Source organism: Mixophyes fleayi, chromosome 2 (assembly GCF_038048845.1).
Source record: "Mixophyes fleayi isolate aMixFle1 chromosome 2, aMixFle1.hap1, whole genome shotgun sequence".
NCBI classification, from domain to species: domain Eukaryota; kingdom Metazoa; phylum Chordata; class Amphibia; order Anura; family Limnodynastidae; genus Mixophyes; species Mixophyes fleayi.
The window spans coordinates 210,945,854-210,953,876 of record NC_134403.1 but is presented as its reverse complement, the minus strand read 5'-3'; positions in this window follow the sequence as shown (position 1 = coordinate 210,953,876).

Here is an 8,023-nt window from a genome sequence, read left to right as displayed (position 1 = left end):
TGATCTAGACAAATTCTTCTTTAAAGTTTAAAAGATACCAATGTATTTTAATGTGGGTATGATTGGGTCACTTCATAAAACTGTTGTGATATCTTTATAAAAATCTGTGCTACTAAGCATTGTATTGGCAAGAGTATTTGTAACAAGTATCATTAGAAAATAATACTTTTAGTTCAGATAAATCCAGTTTTACATACAGCTGAAATACTAGCTGTAATTAGTATGAGCAACATATTGCTCTATAAATGTTAAACATAAATGGTTTGTCTAATCTTAAACAATATATTATATAGATTTTTATATAATGTGCTGTAAAAGACAGATTAGAGGTTTGGGTGTTGGCTAAAAAGTTGAAAGGGAGTGCTTGTTTTAAACAGGTTTATCAGACTGTCAGAATATGCAGGTGGACAATGACCCTAGTTTGCAAGTTGCACTCATTTACTGTCCGTACTCATTTACTGTCTGCACTAATTGCACCTTACATAATGTATTTGTTGCTCCGGCAAAACAGTATTTAGTATTTATGATCTGAACAAAGATCTGTAAAACTATCTTTCTACTAGAGGTTTTCACCTTTTGCAGTCACCTTTCCCGTAGAACTGGACTTGTTTCGAGGTACTCGAATGCCCCCAGGACTTAACTCTAAGGTAGAAAAAGCTTATCAGAATAACTGTAGCGCAGGATGGAGGCTTACCGTAATACAGAAAGCAATTACCAGAGACAGGCCAAAGGTCAGCAACAAGCGGGGTAACCAGAAAACAGGCCAAATGTCAGGGCAGGTTGTAGACAGGGGTAATCCAATAAACAAGCAGAGGTCAAGGGCATTCAGCATACAAGCAGGGTCAAGGTCAACACCAAAGGTCACAACAGGAATCAGGTCAGAAGCAGAGTGTCCACAGGATGTGAGGAGAAGGGAGCCGCAGGCCGCAGCGGCTCGTAACACTTTACACCTATTTCATTGTTACATCATAACATTTTGTGCTCAATTTTATTTTATTAATTTCCTTGTATATAGAGCAAACTTTTAAACACAATATTGTAAACAACATTTTCCAGGTACAATTTCCGTGCCCAATAAAGCTTTCATTTTAGTGTATATATACATTGAACAATAATATTCAAAGAAGAACCATTTTCTTTTTTGTATTCTATATATTACAAAGTGATGATCAGACTAGTCAGATAGAGACTAAGGAGGGAATTTAATTTGTTGTGATGTTCCTTAGAACACCGTGGCTGCACACTTTTACCTGGCACCGCTCTGGGGTGTGAGGATAAATGAATGGATATTTCTGTAAAAATATCTAACACAAATGGGGGACTTTAATTCCCCCCAGAATTAGCGCAGCATTAAATTTATTGCTGTTATTACGGTAAATTCAACACGGCTTTCTAATCGCAGCTCCCTGAGCTGCAACCAAAAATCCGGCATTTAATCTACCGTAATAACGGTAATAGTGTGCAGGCCGCGTTACTTTTTACAGTAACGCGACAAATTAATAAAGGCTACAGTGTCTCTGGAATTCCCCCCCTAAGGGGCAGATTCAATTAGCCGGGATGTTCCTGAGAACATCGGGGCTGTGCTTTATTACCATTTATATGGTGAAAAGTAACGTGAGCAAAAGTGATCGCTACTTTCACTACAAAAAATCGCCACGTAGTGTTTCGCGGCTGTTCCGGGACTCTATGCTGTGTTTTCTTTAGAATTTAATTTGCCCCTAAATGTCAAACAAGACGCCACGTTTTAGAAACTAATTAACTTAGAGCTATCATATTCTGTGTATCTTTATTTCTATATATCTGGAATGCAAGATCTGTCTGCAAAAATTTTACTTCCATTCATGACGTCTTCCTCTCCCATTCCTTTGGTCTCCTGGTCCTTACAGAAACGTCGATCTCCCTCTATGATACTGCTTCCCCCTTCTGCACTCTCCTACTCATGGTCTCTCCTTCTCCCACACACCCCATCCTGGGGACAGGCAAGGAGATGTCTCCTGGCTACACCTTCAGCATTATTCCCCCTGAACCCTCCCTCTGCTTCTCCTCATTTGAAGTTCACTCCATCTGCCTCTTCTCCCCTCTCCCCCTTCGTGGTGCTGTCATCTATCGTCCCCCTGGCCTTTCCTCTCAATTTTTTGATAACTTTTATGCCTGGCTTTCTCATTTCCTCTCTTCTGATATTCCCACTATCATCATTGGGGATTTTAACATCCCTACCGAATCTCCTATTAATACCGCTGCCTCTACACTCTTAGCTCTCATTACCTCTTATGGTCTCTCCCAATGGACAACTTTTGCCACCCACCTAGTGTTCTCCCATCTCTGTGACATCTCCAACTTCTTCAATCTGTCTCACAATCTCCTTTCCTTAACCCTCTCTTTAACCCTTGCCCCTTCTCTCCCACCCAAATTCACTCGCAGACTGCGTCCCATCACCAGCATTGACCCCACCCCCTTTCATCCTTGCCAATCCAAACCTCAACTGTGGCAGTTCCCTCTTATTTATCTCCTCCAAAACTGCTCCCGCTTCTCTAAATGCCAGTGGAGAAAATCCCACTCCATTGCTGACTTCATCCACTTTAAATTCATCCTTTCTTCCTACTATTCTGCCCTCTCTCTTGCCAAACAAACCTATTTCACATCCTTAATCTTCTCCCAGTCCAATAAACCCCGACGCCTCTTTGCTACCAGTAATTCTCTATTGTGTCCTCTCACACCCCACCTTCTCAACCCCTCAATCCATCACCGCTCTTTAATTTGCCTCCCCCACCTGTCCTCTCTCTCACTCACTCTGCCTTGGCTCCTACCCTCCTGTAACTGTGCCTGAGATTCTCTCTCTTATGTCCTCCTCTACTTTTACAACCTATCCTCTCGAACCTGGCACCTCCAAGTTCCTCCGCTCTCCCTCTTCCAATGCCTGTTTTCACCTTGCTCACCTCTTTAACCTCTCTCTCTCCACTGGTATGTTCCCCTCAGCCTTCAAGAATGCTCTCATCTCCCCTATCCTCGAGAAACCTTCTCTTGACCCTTCTCTCTCTCCAACTATTGCCCCATATCTCTGCTTCCCTTTGCTTCTAAAATTCTTAAATGACTTGCCTTCAATTGTCTGACCCACTTTTTCTCTTCCCACTTTTTTTGACGCTCTCCAGTCTGGCTTATGTCCCCTTCACTCAACTGAAACTGCCCTCACTAAAGTAAGAAATGACTTGCTCTCCACTAAGTCCAAAGGTCACTTCTCCCTTCTCGTACTCCTCGACCGCTCTGCTGCTTTTGACACCATCAATCATTCTTTTCTCCTCACCACCCTTCACTCCCTAGGTCTTCACGAAACAGCTCTCTCCTGGTTTGCCTCCTATCTCTCTGGCTGCTCTTTTAGCATGTTTGCTTCTGACTCCCCCCCCCCTCTTCACCTTTCTATTGGAGTCCCAAATGGTTCTGTGCTTAACCCTCTGCTCTTCTCTCTCTACACCTCCTCTCTCGGTGAACTCATAATCATTTGGCCCCCAATACCTCCTCTATGCTATTGACACCCAAATCTATCTTTCCTTTCCTGACCTCTCTCCTGCCTTCCTAACTCAGGTAACTAGCTGTCTCTCTGCTGTCACTACCTGGATTTTACTTTTTAAATTAGTTGATATGATCCATCCTTTCTAAATATAGTTTTACTTTGTAATTCGTTCTGATCGCTGGGGCACCTAGGTATAACTACTTTAATATTGTACCCAAATTAAATCTAGGAATCAACTTTTGAGCTGAGATAATAACAATAATAACTTCATTTTATTTATGTTTGGCTACATGGCAAATAATATTACACTTATTAAATTATCAAATGTATTTGTTGTATACAATAAGATAACCGCTTATTCGTAGGAATCCTTTGATGGAAAAAAGATTACAAGGCAGAAGGAAACAGTTATAGTGAAATAATAGAAAATGACTCCCTCTCTCTAGTAGCACTTGAGATTTTAAATTTAATGTACAGCAAACACCCTATTTGAGACGTCTTGCAAAAATATCAATTTAATGCTTAATCAGAGATTATAACAGGCATCCCACACAGATTTTTTTTGCTTTACATAGCAAGTTAAGTGCATTTTAAAGCATGCATCTGATTTTTCTTAGCTCTTCTCCTACAAATCATTATCTTCTTTTTGACAATCAAAAATGGCTCCCAGAGACTGTCATTCTGCAACACAGACAGCTTTCAGCATGTCATGTGATGGCAGAGGTGGGAGGAGGAGGATGTTACAGTGCAGACTGAGCTCATAGGGGCATTCCAAAACCTCTGTGTTCACTATATCATGTGCCATGTGACTGTAATTGCCATGGTAGACCAGAATCATAAATCATTAATAGCAGCCTGAAGAAAATATGGCAAATACCAACATTCTTCTAGCCTGCCACAGTGATTTATGTTAAAGAAAATATACATGGTTTTCTCATGGGATTGCTGCATTAAAGGTGACATTCAAAATAGGATTTAGTATTTATCTGGACCTAATTAAATGTCTGTAATAAAAAAGAACATTTACACATAAGCAGAGCACAGAAAATTGGTAGAAAAAAAATAGGTTAAAAAAACCTGAATATATTGTAAATACTGTATATACAAATAACTATTTTCTAGTAACAAAACGGGCACATTGTTCTTGCACAGGGTTAGGTTTACCATACCATGCAGTAAACTAGTCCTGTGCTAAGGGACAGAAAAGATCAGGGAGTGGCTCTTTCTGGCCTCAGCTTATATATGACATTTATTTTCTTTTGAGAAAAAGTAACAAATGTAAATTGGTGGTTCAATTAATTGGCATTGAGTTAATTAAGGAACATGATTTGACTGGGACAGATGAACTTTTTAGGTTGATGCCACTGTATTCTGCAATGACAGACGAGGGGCGTTCTTTTTAAACTGGGTATGACTTAAGAATTGGATACAGTTTAGAATGCCACAGGTTATGTGCCTGTGGTTTTCAAAAATGAACATATGCTCCTGATCCTCCATGAGCATCTGAATCATACAGGGCATCAGGAAAGCGTGTACAATCAAATGATAACAATCATTTTTCACTCAGGTTTAATGGGCTTTAAGTGCAAGTATATTTTAATCCTTATTGAAACAATTGCATTTTTATTGACCTAATATTTTTCCATAATTGGGATCTTAGCATCAAGCTTTAAATGCGTTTGCTGTAAAAATAGATGCACTTGCACAAATAAAGTAGTGTGGTTTCTCAATGTGTTTTTCCATACAGAGCAGTACACCTTTGTACAACCCCTCCTAGTTAGGTACACATCCTCCTCCTGTGTAGTTTTGGCAGGGGGTCTTTCCATCATGAACCCACACCATCACTGACTGCTGGTAGAGGAGTTTGCTGTTAGCATTGACAGCAATATTTTGGCAGGAGATTAACATTGAAACTACAGGCAGGCTAAAACAATAGTAGTAGAAACAAAAAACTAATTTTGAACAAACATACGTGTTAATACTAGGATTTGTGAGAGTATAACTATAATAACAAGAAGGAGCTAAGCTTACAGAGGAGTATTAAAGGTTTTCTTTATTCCTCCATATAGTTATTATTTGCCAAGCCTCTATTTGGCAAAAGAAGGGTTACTTAAATAAAGAGAAAATATAGAGAATATATTCTTTTTTCTGTTATTGCTGTGCAGCATAGTGTAAACCAAATAGTGAGAAAAATTCATTGACAGGTTCAAGTTATGAAATTCAACAATTTTGCCAGCCACTAGAATGAGTAATTTACTGAAATGAACCACTTCAACCTTCCTGCTTTTATCTAGTGCCAGTTAGACAATGAAAATAAGTGTCTGATTTTAGTTACTTAGAAGTAAATTATGCTGAATCCAAATAGGTTTTCAATATCATTCTTTGCTAATTCTTCATCCTGACAGTTTAATGAATTAAAGTTTTGCTACCTCTCCATTCAAAAGTACCAGTGTGTGTAAATAAAAATAATAAAAAATGCAGATTCGACATTTTCGGTGATGATTGTTGGTTTTAAGTAGAGATGAGCGGGCTCAGTTCCCCGAGATCCGAATTCATCCGAATTTAGCCTATCCGAGTACCAAGCCGAGCACGCTCGGTACTCTCCCGCCCATTCGGATTCGAAATCGAGGCAAAATGTCATCGTGATGTCTTCGTGTTTCTGAGCTCGATTCTCGCGAGATTTGAAAAGCATAAATACCAGCCTTCACAGTAATCCATCGCCATTTGACAAAGGGAGAAAGCAAGTGTCGAAGTCGTATAATTGGATGAACGAAAGTATATTGGTTGATATTGTTTTATTGGCCGATTGCACACAGTATGCCACGCTACACGTGGCATACGGCGATCGCAAGTTAAAATACGCACGTACACACTCGCATTACAACATTTAGTTATTTATATAATTCATATTCATATTGGTTCCGTTACACAGTAATTTATGAGCAGATAGTATTTAGTTTAATATTAGTTTATATGCTATGACTATATGTACACCTCAGTGTTATTTAAGGTTCAGGTTAAAGGAAATGTGTCATGTCTGATATCATATTGATCCCCTTTACATCAGCAGCTGTCCGGTGCATTCGGCGAAGAGATTGCACATTGCATACTCTAGTTATTGATGTTAGGGAATAAACCTTTAATATGATACTGACCAAATAAAATGCTAATTGACTAATTGTAACTGGAGAGTCAGGCGGGAAGAAAGGAGCACTTCCCCTGGAGAAAAACCTTTGGATTCTTTAGTTTGAACTAGCCTATGACCTGTTTACCCTGGACCCACCGTAAGTCTGGACCTATAGAAGCAAGCCACGTCATCTACATTGTTCTCTCTGTAAGATTGACTGTATATATAGCCATAGCTGCGCTCCCAGTCGGCAGTCTACTCTGACCACAGTATTCTAAACAGATATACTGTTCACTGGGACCCGTGGAAGCGCATTGAAGTGCATGCAAAGCGCAGCGGTATGTATCTATCTTTTGGTATTGGCCTTACTGTACTGTATCTTAATATAATAATGTATTGAATTGTTAACTATTTACATCTGCTAAAATAAATCACTTTGTGCGTTAGAAACACAATACAATCGCCTATGCAATGCTTATTTGAAAACGATAAAATTACTTTAATACAGGGTTAGGTCACACTGGCTATATCAGCGCAGGGACAGAGCAATAATTGGACACATAATTGTTTGTATGCAATACCATTGTAATCTTAATACCAGTTGTTACAGCAGTAAGAGGAAGATAGAGGAGGGTTTTTTTTGTGCAGTTTCTGGCACTCCAAGTGCTTTTGGGGTGTCCCTCATTCATTTGCATTAATTTTTCTGGCTGTCAAAACTAAAGTCCTATTTGGCAGCAGTGTCAAAAAAATATATTTAGCACCCCCAAGTGCTTTTGGGGTGTCCCCCATTCTTTTGCATTAATTTTTCTGGCTGTCAAAAGTCCTATTTGTCAGCAGTATCTAAAACAATTTGTAGCACTACAAGTGCTTTGGGCTCATAATGGATTTAAAGCAGTCCACATATGAGCAGAATCAGCAACCAGATTCTGTCACCAGTCCTGATGCTAGTGTTCCCAGTACGTCATCTGGGAAAGGCGATGTCAAACTGCACAGTCTTTTGAAATCAGTCCAAAAAACACACACCAAAAAAAAAATTACTGTGTTGAAGCGAAAAAGAAGTGTAACTGAGGAAAAGTTAAGTGACGATAAAAAAAAAATTGCAAGCATGCCATTCTACACACGCAGTGGCAAAGAGAGAATGAGGCCTTCACCTTTGGCTATTAGTGGCAGATCCCAAAAAGTTTCCCAGCCTACAATTGGTGCACAACTACTGTTACGCGTCAAAGCCGAGCTGCAAGATAACAGTGAGGCATTACAGAAGAATATTTGCTCTGATTCACAAATGACAACAATCCCTGTGGAGAGTCCATCCAACAGTGGGATGTCTAATCGTGAGCATTCTGCTGATGTGTGCCTTAATAGCCCGAGTGTAGCCGGTGATACCCAAA